This window comes from Megalobrama amblycephala, linkage group LG7, assembly GCF_018812025.1.
Source record: "Megalobrama amblycephala isolate DHTTF-2021 linkage group LG7, ASM1881202v1, whole genome shotgun sequence".
Lineage (NCBI taxonomy): Eukaryota > Metazoa > Chordata > Actinopteri > Cypriniformes > Xenocyprididae > Megalobrama > Megalobrama amblycephala.
This window is the reverse complement of record NC_063050.1, coordinates 47724615-47742860: the sequence shown is the minus strand read 5'-3', so window position 1 is coordinate 47742860 and position 18246 is coordinate 47724615. Positions and strand designations below refer to the sequence as shown.

Sequence of the window (18246 nt, the reverse complement as noted above, 5' to 3'; positions counted from 1 at the left end):
TGTAAAGATCCATTTTGAGGGTTATATTAGCTGTGTAAACTGTGTTTATGCTGTTCAAGGCAAGCGCGAGCTCCGGGGGAGCACAAGAATTAAAGGGGCCGCAACTTATATATCGGTACATAGTTAATGATGCCCCAAAATAGGCAGTTAAAAAAATGAATTAAAAAAAATCTATGGGGTATTTTGAGCTGAAACTTCACAGACACATTCAGGGGACACCTTAGACTTATATTACATCTTGTAAAAAGAAGTTCTAGGGCACCTTTAATGACATATGCAGACATGTTTGGCTTCTTTAAATAGGAAGGAACAAGACAGTAGACACATTGACATTGACTATTGCATTGCACTATGAATGGAATAAAGTTGAAGACAAGCAGGCAGTTTAACAGTTACAGACTTCAATAATTAACATATTGTTAAAGTCAATATGGACTAAAAACCTTAATACTTTATTCGATTAATTTCCTTCTGTGAATGTCCCCACCAATTTCAAAATCAAACATACACCCTTGACTTCCCCTATATGTTAAACAAGGTTTGTGTTCAAATTACTGGCAGAACATGCAGGGCTAGAGTGGTAGTTTCACATTGCTCTACTTGTGTCACCAAAAAGTACAGTACAAAAATAGTATTGGTAGTCAAATTATTTCAGTAACTAACCGAGCATGAACCTATTTATCAAAGGGAAGTTTAAAGGTACTGCAGTTTGCGGTTTAATTCAAACAAATTTTTAGCAGGTTGAGCAGAAGTTTGACTAAATCCAAAGAACAATGTGAGTAAATACGGTCAGTAAAGTTTTTCAGTAAACAGCTTAGAGGTAGTGTAAATTTACTGCCATTAGGCTGTCATTCTGAGTAATCTATAAACACTTGCTCACCTTCTCGTTCATTTGTAATTAGATGTCAATGTGAAAAACCAATTTCATTCCACCAATTCCCGCTGTTCACTTTGCAAGTATCCAAATTGCACCCAGGTTTAATGTATTATTTAATAGAGCTGTCCATGGCAGTTCAAATACATCACTTTGTCAAACGAGCATGGAGGGGTTGTCCATTGTTAATGTGGCTCATAATCAGAGGTGAGAGGCAGTGTAGGAGTCTGTTCTTATAGTGGAATCATTTTAAGATCTTTATCAATTATTCATTCCCAGGAATGATTGTAGCAAGCAACTGTGGATAAATTGCCGTAATGAATTATCAGGATGTTTAACATAATGAATCCAAAGTTTTCTGGGAGTGTAAACCGTATTTTATATATTATTTAATGTTATTTGTTATTTCAGTATAAATCACACATATACAATATGTAAAATGTGTCAGTTTTATTAAATAAAATATAAAAGTGGCATGTAATCATATAATCAAGTCATATTTATTTTAATGCAATGAGCATTTGGAGGTAATGCAAGAAATGTGAGTTACGTAATCAGATTACTAGTAAATAGTAAAGTAATGCATTACTTTTAAATTTACAACAAAATATTGGAGTTACTTTGTTTTTTCATTTATGGACTGACAGCTCTCCTGTCCCCATGTTGAGAGAAATCAGGAGTAAAGTGTAGAGGCTTTATGTGTACACTTTAAACATGATGGTTATTGTAGATTAAATGTGAACATACTTTTACTCATATCGCTTGCACAAAAACAGTATTCCTCAAAAGGAACAAAAATATGAAATGCAAACTCAGAATATTAGGCAAACCTGCAATAATTATGCTTATCTAAAGTAAGAGTTTTTTTTTTCTTCTGTAATAGTGTTGAACTTTCTTTTCCTGCATATTCTTCTGTACAGAGCCCTGCATATGACATGCAGGAAAAAAAGTAAATCATGCGCACGCTTTACTAAGTCATTCCCTCGATTTACTAAATCGTTGCCTCGATATTTAGAAAATCAAGGGAACGTAAGTTGTGCGCACAATTTTGTAAATCGAGGGAATGACTTAGTAAAGTGTGCACACGATTTAGCCTACTATTTCTTTTTCTGCATGTCATGTATGTAATTCTTCTGCAATCCAAAATAGATTAGAAAGGTTTGTTTGAGCTGCGCCCTCTACTGCACAGGTGTGAATTTGCTTTTCCTTCAGCCTGAGGCTTATTCATTTCACATTCAAAGGGTCTTTACATTTGCCAAAAACAGAAGATTTTTTTTTCATTACAAAACAAGCAAGCACAGCCCAGATGATAAATGTAACACAAAAGTAACGTAACATATTACTTTCCATAAAAAGTAACTTACACAATTAGTTACTTTTTTGGGATTAACGCAATATTGTAATGCATTACTTTTAAAAGTAACTTTTCCCATGCAACACTAGCAATGAGATTCTGGCATTTTTAAATGTGCCTTTAGTGTCTTCTCAGTGCCACTGTAAGTTCATACTTCCTTATTGTATTGTATTGCATTGTATATCTTTTTTGTCCACCGAGGTGGAAAATTGTCTTTGGCTCACCAGCATATAAAAGAGTATACCAACATTTAGCTGTTTAGATTTTTAACGTTGGTGATTTCAGGTTTCTCTAACTGCAGTCCAGGAAAAACCTGACCCACACATGTTAAGTAATGTCTTAATGAAAATGCATTTCTAGTATGAAAACTGTGCACTGTAGTAAATGCAGGGATTATTTCTATATTTAGTTGTTGTTTTTTTCAAGATGAATCTTGCTGTTTGATGCAGTATTACTTAATTTGGTGAAAGGAACATGTTTTACACAGTGGTTAAGTTGAAAAATGATTTTGCAATAGACTATGTGAGCTGAGGAATACTTTGAAATCCTGGTGCATGTTTATTACTGAAATGAAAGCATAAGTACACTTATCTATAAATGTCCACATGTAGCAGTTGTTTCTCCCTAGTTTTCTCTCTGTCTATTCAAGTAATAATAAATTATAAATTTGCTTCCTCTCCACAAAGGAATAGGCCATTCTTCCTCCTTGCATCTACTGCAAGCCATTCTCCAGTCAGAAGAAATTCTGCTGAGGTTTCATTATCCATCAATGTTGCTTTGTTAGAAACATGAGTACGTCAGATCTAACACACCGCAGCACATATTATTCACTGTGTTCAGTGAATATTTTTTGAAAATTCATTTCTTTTATACATTAGCATCAGTGATGTATACAATTTCTAGTACTGAACTAACTAGTTTATATTAACTTTAAAAAATGTTTTTGGAAAATGTCCAAAAAGAGTAATGCGTTGCTTTTGCCACTCTTAAAGGGGTACCATTGTTGGCAATTTTTTTTTTTTAGTTTTAAATTTTAAAACCACCTTGATTTAGAACTAAATACTTCATAACAAACTTTAATCATAATGATGTCATCTTGTATTGTTCCCAGGTGCAAGAATTCAACAAGTGGGAGTGAGTTACTTTTGGTTTCCAGTGAAAGATCCAACACATTTTAAGCAGTGGCTAAAGGCTGCAAAAAATCATAAATACGGAGAGAATGCCGTGACAGGAAAATCTAGAAAACCTCCATGTTTGTAGTCAACATTTCAAATTGAATGATCTCGAACACAGTGAAAAAAATGAAAGAAACGGCCGTTCTGTTAGTTCATGCCCAACCCCACGAAGCAAAACGCCTCACTTACAGGTAAGAAAGCTGTTAGTGTTTAATCTTTACAGTAATTCTGTTTGAAGAGTAGACACAGTACAGTATTTTCAGTGATAAACCTACCCTTACAATAACTGTTCTGTTAATAATCACTGTCCGTGGGCTGGAATACAAAAATGCAAAAGTATAATCTGCGCTGTAAGATATAAATCTGCAAAATAACAGAAAAAGTACTGTCAGCTCATTACCGGGACATTATCCATTAATTGTACGGATATTTCCGTTAACTCTAAGACAAAACGCAATGCAGTGTATTCAAAAATTCAAAATAGAGGTAAAACACCTGTAAAAAATAAATAGTACATTGTGCCCTATTTTTACAGATTTATTTTAGAGTGTGTGTAGATTCCGCGCAAGCCATGGAGCTGTCAAAACGTTTGCTGACAAATAAATGTTACACTTTGGTTATAGAGTGGTGCTAGCCTGGATGCCAGCCGAACTTAGCCCCGCCCACAACATTTTGAGGTCGGGGAGTTCGGTCTGGACTCGATCCGTAGAGGAGTAATTATGCCCGAACAGAAACTGTTCGGACCAATCACATTGTCAGGGCGATGATTGACAGATTATCACCAGAAACGTAATCAGCCACGTCATCAAAGAGCGCTTGGGGAGTTTGATTGACAAGCGATCTAACCAATCAGAACGCCGCATCTGCCATTTTGTCCGACAAAGCAGTCAGGAGTTAGAAGATTAACCTCGGTGGAGTTAAACTTGAAAAATTGTGCATATTGACGTCTTTCCGCGTTTGAAACAACATTCATTCTCATGTTCATTCATGTTTATTTGATGCTATAAATGGACTAGTAGGAAGAGATGATCCGTTCACGAGCCTCTTGAGCTGAGGCGCTACAGCAATCTGTCACGATCATGGTCACAACCCATTAAAGAGCCACAAAACGGTTTTTATTGTTGGAATTTTTTTAATAACTACACAGTTTGAAAGCTGGGACTTTGTTTAATATCATAAGTAACCTGCTCTGTCTCGTCTGTCGATGTGTTGTCAGTTTCCTCTTTGCGCCGGGATGTATTTTCCACTCTGTGTGGCGTGACAGCGCTACGGCTTGTCGGACAAAGCAACAGTAACTAAGGGGGGCGGGTCTTTGCGAAAGGTCAAATAGTTTACAACAATGATGGCTGTTGTTGAAGAACTGAGATGTGTAGATTCCGCCATCGCGTCCGTTATAGAAGATATCGACAGCGCATTAATTTTAAAAAAGGAACAGAGGACCGCGATCAAGGCATTTGTCGATGGGAAAGATGTCTTTGCCGTCCTTCCTATGGGATTCGGCAAAAGTTTGATTTATCAGCTGGCCCCGATGGTCGCTAAGAAGAGTTCTGTTGACAACTATGCGTCGCTCAACATACGTCACTTACTCTGTAGCTCTGATTGGTTGTAGGTCTATCCAATTGAGGTCTTTCCAGGATCGGTTGAAATACGCCCCCATAATCAAAGCCCAGTGGAGCAGTATCAGACTCATATTCAAACTAGAATTGAGTATGACCACGTCAGGCTAGAGTGGTGCAGGTATGACATCACTTTGCAGGCCAACCGGCAGTAAGCATCACACTGGTTCCCTCAACAAAAACTCAATAGGATTTTTCCATAGGCAGTCACCAAAAGTAAAAGGCTAAAGGTAGGCTATAAACAAACTACACCACGGTCGCTCGACTTCAACGTCACCATCACTAAGCTTCTGACAACTCTTTCAGTTTTTATCTAAAAACACTTTCCCAGAACGTTTGAGTTAGACTAGTTTATAAGAGCATAATTATGAGCATAATGAGGCTGTAAAAGCGGACTGAGCTTACTTTTTCGGCGTGAGAACTGCCTGTGTAGTCCCTTTTAGTCATTTGTTAGCAACTGCCAGGCTCAGTTATATCAACCATTTAACCAAAATCCAATTCAAAACTGACTTCGGGGCAATGGAACCGGAAGTGCTAAAAAGCTAACTTGCTTTCGTGATTTGGCCTACCTGCATCACTCTATTGGCATCTGTGGCTCCATGAAGAACCTTTAACATCCATGGATATTCTTTATAGTGGAAAAGGGTTCTTTATATTATTAAAATGTTCTTCAATCTTCACAAGATCACTAAAAGGTTCTTTGGGGAACCCAAAATTGTGGCATCACTGCAAAACCTTCGTTTATAACCTTTGTATTTAGAAAAAGGTAAATGGAGCATTTATTTTCTTACTTCATGTACAGTGTTTTCAAGACTTCAAAGTGAGATTTGAATTCGAGGGAAAGATGTAGATTTTGTGGAGGGAACAGAGCGCAGATTCAACTGACAAGATTAGGGAAATTTTTCTTTGATGATGGATTGAGCTGAGAGGAGATGTGTATTTAATGATTATTTAATGGTGATGAATGTAAGATCACAGTTGGACTCTGTAATGTTTCTTTTGTGTTCAGGTCTTCTGCTAATAAGGGCAAAACGAGTATTGTGAATCACATCTAGCCTATGCCTCAAGGCGGCTAGAAGAACTACCAGTCAATACCCAGAGACATAAATTTCCAAAGCTCTGTCCAAACACATCACTGACTCACACATGTGAGAGTGAGAACAGGAGCTGATTCCACTCCCAATTACAGGCAAGTCTAAGTGAAGAGATATTTAGCAGTAAACATTATTTATTAATGGCAGCCATCATGCCTTATTGACATCCCTCCACATATTCAAACAGGTTGATCAGTTGCCATTTGGCACAAATGTTATGTGGTGAGTGAATAACAATATACAATAGAATATACTGTATTGCACAAGACAAATTGACTTCTATTATGATCCAGATTTATCCTTTTTGGAATTTGCCACCCCCATGTCACTATATATGGAATGGAAAAGAGCAGATTAAATATTTAGCAACTCCCCCCACCCCCACCCCCCACCATTTCTAATAATGTCTGATTATATAATTTTCATTTTTGGGTTAACAATTCCTGGAAAAGTATTATAGTAATTTTAATAATGTGATAATGGAATAAAAATAACACAATAACATAAAATGCAACACACTCACATAACTAATAACAAAAATAAGAATAAGCTAACTTTTTTTTTTAACTTTTTACATCCAAAAAATGTTAATACATTATTTTACAGTAAATTTATGTTTGCTGTTCTTTCAAATATTTTTTACCATATATGGTAAGATAATGTGCATTTAACAACATGTAGGCTATATTTCAGAGTCTAATTGTAATTATAGCCTACTATTATTTTTATAGTGCAATTTGTCATGGAACATACTGTAAGTAGTCACAAGGACTACTTTTTTGGTGCTCATTTGACTGGTAATAAGCCCTTAGTTACGATATGCGTTTGTGGAATGGAGCAGCAAAAACATTCTTCACATTCTCCTTTCGTGTTCGACAGAAGAAAATGCATAAGGGTTTGGAATGACGCCAAATAAATGACAGAATATTCATTTCTAGATGTTCTAGTCCTCTGACAGAATCATTCCCATTGTTAGAAGATTAAAATCATCTCTATCTCCAACATTTAAGAGTTAAATTATAAGAAGGGAAACCCCGTAAGTGTTAACCAATAAAAGAAAACTTGTAGCAATTCTAACGGCTGTGTGATGTCACGAATCAAGAGCCACAGCAGCATCCCTCAGTCTGACACCATGACAACCGCAGCGCGCGAACGCTGGAATCTTTGCAGCTGCCGCGAAGCCCAATATGAAGACAAGATGCCGCCATACGAGCGCGAGACGCACTTGTTCTTTTGAAATATTACTCGCTCCGCACTTTTGGAAGAAGACGTCGGAGATTTGCAAAACCACCTGTATCTAGCGTCCGTTGGAAATGTGAGTTAAACAACCTTTCTGCTGCTGGCCAAACCTTAATATTTCTGTGCCACATAAGAACTGCGCTGGTTTGAATGCACTGATATCAGCCGCGCGTATAGGAGCGATGAAATGCGCATTGGAGTCAGGGATGCTCCTCATGGCGTTTACGCGTGGAGAGCCCACTGGGGCGTGTGTGCTGTGCGTGTTAATGCATGTGTGAGAGAGTGAGAAAGGAAAACAGAGGAAAGAAGGAGGCTTGTACATTCACCGCACGCGTTCCACTGGCTCTAAATGGGGAATATGAGGATCTCGTGAGGACGCCAATGATAAATAGTATTCCAGACTTCCCTGCCACATAGGAGGACCACGGAACACCCTCCTCAGAGACCCCTTGTTTAATACGAGGGGCGATTGAATATCCACATAGTAAGGCGCATCAGGTAAGCGAAGCGATTCGGGGGTTTCATTCGCATTGAAGTTCTAAAGCGTCTTTTGTCGAGCATCATTTGATGCGTCGCAAAAGTGAAAGCGCTCAAGCGCCTTCGCACCTACATCTGCAGGTGTCAATGCGCGCGCTTGATCAACAAGAATGGACATATCACACAACTGACCACGGAAACCTGATCTGTAAAGTAAATCAAGCGTTTTTCATGCAGATTTTAATCAACTAGGAAAGCTTCATGAGATTTGATAGCCAATTGAGACCAATTCATACGATAAGAGTTATCACAACATTCGGTTCTGTTTACTTAAAGGGTCTTCTAATAACTTAGATATTATCTTGTAATAATGTACTGGGCTTCCATCATCTTAAACGATCCTGATTACTGCATGGATGCTTATGCTGCAGTGTTGGTCTGAGTTCAACTTCGAGATCACACGATATTGCTTTTTAATGACGATACCAATACAGATTTTTTTTTTTTTTTAATGTGTGTCCAATAGCCGATATGCATTACAGATATTTAATTATTTTTTCTTCTTTTTTTTTTTAAAACATAATTATCATAATGCGACAGCAAAAATAATATGCCTTCTGAATAATGTATTATTATTATTTCCATTATATTTATAATGGTGACAGATTTATTTTCATCTTTGTTTAGGGCTGTCTGAATATTAAACTACACAACTGTAACTTGAGAATAAATAGTTGCTATTTAAGAAGTTAAGTAATCTTCCAAACAATACATTAAATTAGTTGCTCTTGTGAATATTGTTGTTAGAGGATTTTCCATATTAGTGACCAAAAGTCATCATTTATCCACAGAACGATATAGAGAATCACTTGAAAAGTGTTTGGTCAAATATTGGTCAAACTGATCATCATCAATGGTTATGTAAATATATATATATTTGCATGCATTAATGCATCTAAGACTTGCTAAGCAGCTAGGCACTGCTGGCGACAGGATAATTATTGATATCTCTCTGAGGGCTGAAGAGTGTGATCAAAGATTTATACACTCGTTCCAGGCGCTGTTACATGTGGAAACAGAGGTTAGGAAGTAGACGGGGTTTGTCCCAATAGATTGTCCATGCTCATCGCCTCAAGGGAGCTGAGAGAATATAAATTGGTTTGAGCAACACAGTTAGGATTGTAAAGTAAATGAAGCAGATTTTTAATGAATTGGGGAAGCTATTTCACAGGCAATTGTCACCACTGATTTAAATTTGTTGTAACATTTATGTTCCGTTTAGTTAATAGGGTCTCACATCATTAGATTGGATTGTAATTGTGTTTGTCGTGTAGTATTTTGGTTCCATCATCTTAAAAAGTCATGCAAAAAGAGCCTAATGCGGCAGTGTTGGTTTGAGTTCAACTTTTCGGCGTGTAATGGTTATGTAAACAAAGGTTTTTTTGGCATGAATTAATGTATGAGATGTTAACTTTACACTGCAGCACAGAAGCTGCATCTGAAGTGATATAACAGACATTATTAATGCAGAAATTATGTTGTAGCCTGTTAACGTTAGTGTTGCAGTAGCGGGACACTTGACACGTTTTTTATTGCCTATTTTTCTCATATTTTAATAATCATTATAAATTAGGTATAATTTAAAACATTAAACACTCAAAATGCATCAAGTGAAAACGTTTTTTTTCTTTTTCAAATTGGACATTGCTTTACAATGGAAATGGTACTTTAAAACCTTTTAACAGGCTCAAATTTTGTGATATGAACTTCTGGATTTAGAACACAACTTTGTTAGACTTATGGCTTTGATTTTCTAGCAGATTTAGAGTCCAAAATATTTTGTAAAATATATAATTTGTATAAAATAAAAAATGTTTTGTTCAGTACATTTGCTTTACAGTACACATTTGACTTTTTTACATGTCGTTCCAAACTCGTAAGACCATTGTTCATCTTAGGAACACAAATGACGATATTTTTGATGAAAGAGTTGTTTTTTTATCCCCCATAGACTGCAATGTAATTACAACTTTCAAGATCCAGAAAGGTAGTAAAGACATTGTTAAAATAGTCCATGTGACTACAGTGTAGGGCTGCACGATTAATCGCATGAGATTGTCATGCGTGTCTCGTCAGTAAAGCCGGTTCTGTGATTAGCGGTAAATGTCCATCACCTGCTTTCAAATGGAGCGGCACTTAATATACAGAGCCGTAGTTCGTGGACAAGCTACGCAATATCGCGTTCATAATCGCAGATGAATCGCCTTCGATTATGAACGCGATATTGACGCGATATTCCTCTCTTCTGTGTCAGACTCTGACGCTGTTCATGTTGTCAACACAGTGCAGCGCTTCCGTGTTCTACATCAGAACGCTGGCTCAGTATTGGCCGGGCCCCTGCTTCAGCACCACACACATGCATCTTGGTGCTCACATAAACAGTGACAGAGACTAACACGGAAGAGAAGAAATTGTTGATTTTTTTTTTTTTTTTTGCACACAAAAAGTATTCTCGTCGCTTCATAACATTACGTTTGAACCACTGTAGTCACATGGACTATTTTAACGATGTCTTTAGGACCTTTCTGGGTCTTGAAAGTGGTAATAGTGTTGCAGTCTAAATATCTTAATTTGTGTTCCGAAGATGGACAAAGGTCTTATGGGTTTCGAACGACATGAGGGTGAGTAATTAATGACAGAATTATCATTTTTAGGTGAACTAACCCTTTAATTTTTGAAGTGCTTTCCAACCTTAGGTTTGTGTTCCTAAACATTCATGACCATTTAAGTTCAGAAATTATGATGAATAGACCCATATGAAACGTGGGTCCAAAGAGTCCGCAAGATTTATGGAATGTTTCTTGTATTTGCTTGTATATCTGTTAGAATATGCTGTTCCTAAGTTTAAAAAAAGAAAAAAAGAAATTATGAATAGAAATAAGAAAAAAACAAAGATATAAATTGTGAAATAGAGCTGGTTTGGATATGAGGGTTTGCGATGGGTCAGTGGCATATTTTAGTAGTGTTTTTATGCTGCCTTGTGTCACATTGGATGTGTGTGCACTGTGCAGATACCTTAAGACTTAAGGCTACAGGATAATGAATGCATCTGGTCATCTCTGAGGGCTGAGGAGTGTGACCAATGGTTTATACACTCGTTCCACTGCTGTTTTGAGTGGAAACTGAAGTGAGGCATGTAGACAGTGTTTGGACTGTCCATGCACATTGCTTCAAGGGAGCTCAGGGGGAAAAAAAGAAATTGGTGCGAGCAACACCATTAGGAGGTGACAGAAAAAAATCTTTACTTTATAACATTCAGTTTGTTCATCTGGAGGCGTTTTGAGTTTGTAAGCCATGGTTCATTTGGGCTAATGTCTCCGGGGATCAATTTAACCTTGTCCCCAGTTTTTCATCTCCATGGTTCTAATGAAATTGCACAGGACCCATCAGGGTCCAACCTTTCAAACCCTTGATTATAAGTGAGTGACCTAGTCTCTCAAATAAGATTACATCGCCTAATGGTGGATTACATAAGACAAACAGATTTGGGACTTAGCAAATACAGGTGTGTATTTACTGGCCTACACACAGGTCTCCAAAAACAGTGGATCGTCATGCTTCTCACAACATAGAATGATCATCAAAGTGATTTTAAAGCATTCAAAAAAGAGTCCTTGAAAGACAAAGAGTAACAAATTGTGTGATAAGTTCTCCAGACCTCTTATACTGGATTTCTCTTGCTTATTTTGTTATTTTGGCCCTTGAGCAACTTTCAGGACATGAATATGATGGAACGGACCTATTGCTAACAAGCAAAGTATAGATTCTTCAAAAGGTACAGTGGTAAAGACAGTGAAAGAGAGGGAGAGGAAGAAGGAAAAAGAGAAATACGGACAAAGGGAGAAGGTCAGATTTACTTTGAGAGAAGATAATAAATCTAATAGATTTTTCAGGGTGTCTGGTGGTTTATGCTGTCTGGTTTTGCTGTGACTGAGTGTTTGAGACCAGCAGAAGTCACCTCCATCAAAGCCCAGACTCATACTGCTTACGTGGTTTATATCAAATCAGAGCTCATTACTGAAACTGCCAGTGCTCTTTAGCAAAAATAATGTGCAATTATTGGAAATGCTGAATGTACTGTACTGTTTTGGTCATGACAAAAATGCTTTGGAGGCATTGGATGTGAATATTGTCACATTTACTGTACATATAACATTTAAATGATTGGTCCGCATGATTTCAAAATGAATCTTTTTAAATGCCTCTTGCTAAAGGTACATATTTTGCTGGTTTGGTAAATCATAAATTTGTGTTTTATTCACAGTTATATAATGTTAGTTTATTTATTTATATATTTATTTGTTTATGTGTTTTAGGGCTGGGCGGTATGATGATATATATCGTTACTGTGGTATAAAATGTCCATCGTTGGAGATTTTGCTAGCCTATGTATGTGTATATCGCAGTATGTAAATATATAGCACTATGGACACTTCAGAGTGATGAAATGCATGAATGTGAATATAAAGAGCGGGATGTGGTTGATGTTAAAAAAAGAGTTATAAGCACAATATATTCTGAAAAGGAGCTCAGTGCGGTGCTCGAGCTGACTGGCAAAGTGTGCACACAAAAAGCTGCCAGATGGCGATAGCGAATTTGGGACGTGCTCAATGTTAAAAAGTGTTATTAAGTACAATAAGCTGAGATAAAGAACTCAATGCAGTACATGGAAAGTTGCGTTTCTCAGCATGCGATCTCTAAATTCAGTTCTATTTCACATCTTTTTGCGCTTGAATGGTCGAACATGCCTATTGTTGTCATATTGTTTGTAATTTGCTTCTTTTTTCTTATTTTTAATAACAGAAATTAGATAAAATAACACAAAATAACTATATCGTGATAAACCTAATTTTATTCAGACACCTTGAACATTTCATTCATTATTACAGTTTATTTACTATAGTTTAAAAAAAAAATATGACAAGATCTCAGAGTTAAACTGTGTTGAAAAAAATAATCTTAATTATGTCAGATAACAATGCAAAACATGGTCAGGTCAAAGTGTCTGGATAATTTTTGCTTTTACTGGTAGTCCACTGTATGAAGAATTTTTGGGTATAATATGGAACAGTTTACTTTATTTTGCTATCCTTGCATACATAAATGAACTATAGTGTCCTGCACCCACTAGTTAAAAAAAAAATATCTTGTGTCTGAATAATTTTTGGTTTGAATGTATATACAGGTGCATTGCAATAAATTAGAATGTTGTGTAAAATTTAATTTATTTCATTAATTCAACTCAAATTGTGGAACTTGTATATTAAATAAATTCAGTGCACACAGACTAAAGTACTTTAAGTCTTTGGTTCTTTTAATCTCAATAAATTAGAATACTTCATAAGATCAATAAAAAAAGAATATTTTAAACAGAAAAGTAAGGCTTCTGAAAAGTATATTCATTTCTATGCACTCAATATTTGGTAGGGGCTCCTTTTACATGAATTACTGCATCAGTGCGGTGTGGCATGGAGACAACCAGCCTGTGGCACTGCTCAGGTGTAATGGAAGCCCAGGTTGCTTTGATAGCGGCCTTCAGGTCATCTGCATTGTTGGGTCTGGTGTCTCTCATCTTCCTCTTGACAATACCCCATAGATTCTCTATGGGGTTCAGGTCAGGCGAGTTTGCTGGCCAATCAAGCACAGTAACACCATGGTTATTGAACCAGCTTTTGGTACCTTTGGCAGTGTGGGCAGGTGCCAAATCCTGCTGGAAAATGAAATCAGCATCTCCATAAAGCTTGTCAGCAGAAGGAAGCATGAAGTGCTCTAAAATTTCCTGGTAGATGGCTGCGTTGACTGTGGACTTCAGAAAACACAGTGGACCAACACCAGCAGATGACATGGCAGCCCAAATAATTACTGACTGTAGAAATTTCACACTGGACTTCAAGTAACATGGTTTATGTGCCTCTCCACTCTTCCTCCAGACTCTGGGACCTTGATTTCCAAATGAAATGCAAAATTTACTTTCATCTGAAAAGAGGACTTTGGACCACTGAGTAACAGTCCAGTTCTTTTTCTCCTTAGCCCAGGTAAGACGCTTCTGACGTTGTCTTTGGTTCAGAAGTGGCTTGGTACGTGGCATTTGTGTGTGGTGGCTCTTGATGCACTGACTCCAACTTCAGTCCACTCCTTTTGAATCTCTCCTAAGTTCTAAAATCAGCTTCGCCTGACAATCTTCTCAAGCCTGCGGTCATTCCTTTCACAATTACACATTTTCCTACCACACTTTTTCCTTCCAGTCAACTTTCCATGAACATGCTTTGGCACAGCACTCTGCGAACAGCCAGCTCTTTCAGCAATGACCCTCTGTGGCTTACCCTCATTGTAGAGGTCGTCTTGATGATCGTCTTCTGGACAACTGTCAAGTCAGCAGATTTCCCCACGACTGCTGTTGGGATTACTGACCTAAACCCAGTATTTATACTCTGAGAATGGTAATTTAATTGAACTTGAAATTAATTGGAGATACTGATTTTTTTTATTTTGATGAGCAGCAAGCTGTAATCATCAAAATGAAAACAAAAAAGTCTGGAAATATTTTACTTTATGTCTAATAAATCTAGAATATATTTAAGTTTTACTTTTTGAATTAAATTACAGAATTTTTTTTTTTCATGATATTCTAATTTATTGAGATGCACCTGTATATTGTTATCATGAAATAAAATGTATCAAATTGTGAAAGAAGAATTTGGTCATATCACCCACCCCTAATGTATTTATTTCAATTCATTTTTGATTAACAGTCTAATTAAAATCTAATACCTTTTGTAAGTAGAAGCTGTGAGTTTGGATTTTAATTTAATTTTGAAATTAAATTGTACTAAAATGATACAAAATACAGTAAAATGTTGCTTTGTAACACTTACAGTATTGACAATGTATAATCGAAAAAACCCAACAATTTTCACTCAGAAAATGCTAGTAAATTTCAGAAATAATTACAAAGAAACGGCAAGTAATACACTGAGTTAAATGTGAAATTTTAGAGTAGAAAGAGTAAAAAGAGAAATCCTTTTTTATAGTGACACAGTATTTTCCCCATTTTTTAAATAATTAAATAAAAGTTCATGCCTCGGATTAAACTACATATCAGCCCTCAAACAACATCAGTAAGGACACCTGCATTTTAAACTTTACCTTAAGTAATTTCTACTAAATTAGGCTTTTTTCCTTCATTCAACAGTGATAAGTACTTCTGTCAGGACCACTATCGTCAAAGACGATTGACAATCACATAGAGTTTGGATTGCCGTGTTCTGGGCAAGATAATGTACAACATAATTTGAGAAATTAGTCTGATTCAAGTGGAATCAGAAGGCCAAACCCTGACTGGAGCTGGGGATGGAGGAGGGTAATTAGCTCCTGAGAAACACGATAGCTGCTGATAATGCTGAAAGAGCTTACATATATGGATGCTGTGATAGGCGTTGTTCCTATAGGTAGAAGCGAGTCAGCTGATGCGAGCTTGACTGACGTGACCTGCCAGAATTAACTCTACACTTGATTATCCTAGGTTCTGATATGTAGACTCTGCAGTTTTTTTTATAGAACTGCATAATTTAAAAGTTAAAGACAAACGGCAGATAACATGCTTTGCAGAATCACACTTCACACTTCTAGCCAATGTACAGTAAGAATAATATCCAATAAAAACCTAGTAAGTTGCTTATGAAAGGGATCATGTGCTCCAGACCACATTCAATATGACAAAGTATCAATAAAAATCGTTATTATATAGTTATTACATGGTAATTAATGTAATTAGAAAATATTATTGTACCCAATACTGTTTTCATGCTTAGAATATCATGCTAATGTCTCCAGCGAGTCAATTCTGAGTTGAATCTCCCATGCCCTTCATGTGAGATGAGCTATTGGAGTGGCACATGGGTAGAGTGCTTCAAATCGGTCACGTTTGAGGTTCCATACTGTTTAGGATGCTGCATTAGAAGCTGGCTAGGTCTCGCTGCACAGAGCTGCAGACACACAAAACAGAAACTTTGATCCCATCTCATATCAATGACACATTCTTTAGACATGACAAAAGCATGGCTTTGAAGTATCGCCTAAGTTCATGGAGAGGAGAGTAACTCAACGTGCCTGGCATATTAAACTCTCACACCAATGCTCTACATCACTGCCACAGCGTCTCCATATGTCACGGCGAACAGCTCTTAACCCCGAAAATGACTCACAAGATGAACTCACTCACGGCTTATTCTTTCCCGTAATTATCGCTGCAACTGAATTAAACAGCCTTTCCATAGACCAGCGACTTCGTTGACGTGGATAAATGATAGAAAATTGTGTTTGCATGTGTGTATGTGTTACAAACGACAGGGAGACTATGGGTTGTTAATTATCTATTAAACTAAAAGGTTAAACTGGAGACAGGCTGTTGGGAATACATTCAGGTATGACTGGGAGATTAAAAAGAAAAGCGTATCTGAAGCGTACAGATATGAATGGAATTTAGATCAGGATTTGCTTTGCAAGATGCTTTGGATGTTGTTTATGCAGCTGGTTTCTATCAAGGGCTATAAAACAGTATAGTGAAAAAAGTATACAGAGTTAAAGTTGCAATAGGTGATTCTCTACAGAAACATTTCCTGGTTGAAAGTCTCCTCATATCCTGATAGCAATCACTGTTAAACAGCCTAAATGTATTTTTTTTTTATAAATATACATCATCTGTGGAAGGTGTAGGACCCCAAAATCATCCAATTATTATATTCGGTCTGAATGAAATAATACAATGTCCTACCTGCCTGTCAGCGTATGTTTTTTCATATGCTCTTGCAGCATGTTTCATGCTATGAAGAGTTTATACAGACAGACGTCAGTCACGGAGCACCACAAACAAACAGCAGCCACCTTTTACAGTTCCTACCGAATCAAAACAACAAGCTTATTCTGCATTCACGCAATAGCTACCGTAATTAACCCTCTGGGGTTCTTCGGTCACTTTTGACCTTGAAGGTCCTGAGTGTGACTCCTAAATGAAGAACCCCAGAGGGTTAAGAGATCAAGGGAACCCGTGACATTCTAACCAGAGCTGTTCAGTCAGACTCGGATTTATGCGTGTCCATGTCAACACCGAAATTAATCTGCAGCAGTCAGGTACAAGCTCTATAAGTTATTTACATTCATTATTATTGTAATGTTATGTGCTTAAAGACATGAGATAGTTTAACGCCATCTCTTGGGACGCTTTGCAGAGAGCAGCTGTTTGTTTTGGCGGAGACGTAGCTTTGGATTGCAATTTGCAGGGAGTGTGGGATCATATGCTTTCAATGCTAGCATAATAATAATAATAATAATAATAATAATAATAATAATAATAATAATAATAAAAAATGCCTCTTATGAGAGAAAACAACAGATTTCAGAATTGGCAACTATATCTAACAGGAAAGTAGCTAAAAAATCATATTTGATCTTGTAATACAAAGCTAGTTTACAAAAAAATACATTTTGTACCTTTCCTGCCTGTCAGATAATCATTTGGAGAAGCAGATCTGGGCTTTTCATGTTTATATGTGAAACATGCTGGGAAGAGCAGGCATAGTCCTAGCTGTCTTTGCATGCTTTACACCAGACAAGGCGGAGATATTTCCGTGCTTGTCTTTCGTGAGTTTGTTTTGGATCACGAGAGATTGCAGAGCTTATCTCTATATAAAAATTTAAAGGCTTCCCAAACACCCTCATGGGTTTGCTCATGGCTTTCTGACATGAGGGTGGAACACATGGCTGAGTTAGCTAAAAGGAAAAGATATAATGGTGAGGCGAGTAGTCGCTTTGTATTGTTAGAGAATCTGACAGGAGGAAGCATTTTCCTTCCTCTCAGACGTATGTTAAATTTTCATTATACGTCTGCCTGTCAGTGTTTGTTAGGGTTTATCGAATGGGTAATGGCAAAATGACAGAGGTTTTCTCTAAATGTTAACTGTAGGGCAAGACAAATTGACCAGGATGATAAATTGCGACAGCAAAAAAACAACGGAAGCTAGAAAAGGAAAGTTTGTCAAGAGAAACTCTAGTGTTGTTGACAAACAGTTTTAAATTGAAGTATAATGTTCATTCAGGCCTTATGTACTAGGTTGTTGTTGCTATGCTTTTCTGAACCATTGCTTGGCCATAGATAGATAGATAGATAGATAGATATATAGATAGATAGATAGATAGATAGATAGAATTCTATATAAAAATATAAAATCTACTTTATATTTAGTACAAATTAATATATTACAGTAGTATACTGATAAACTGTTTTTTACAGTAATTGCACTATATTACATAATTACAGTACATGAAGTTACTGTAAAACTGAAATACGGTCATAGTACTG

General features: G+C 36.8%; 1 protein-coding gene and 1 long non-coding RNA gene across 4 annotated transcripts in view; one reads left to right on the top strand and one right to left on the bottom strand.

Annotated features, from left to right (window-relative positions):
• Positions 1–18246, bottom strand: part of LOC125272777 — a 46533-nt gene that overhangs the window by 9547 nt on the left and 18740 nt on the right. The window lies entirely within an intron of this gene.
• trpc5a (transient receptor potential cation channel, subfamily C, member 5a) overlaps positions 7250–18246 on the top strand; it is a 94408-nt gene continuing 83411 nt past the window's right edge. For all 3 annotated transcript variants that reach the window (XM_048197873.1, XM_048197874.1, XM_048197872.1), the window contains exon 1: positions 7250–7850. The gene's annotated coding sequence lies outside the window, so the exon portion shown is untranslated. The remainder of the gene's footprint in view (positions 7851–18246) is intronic.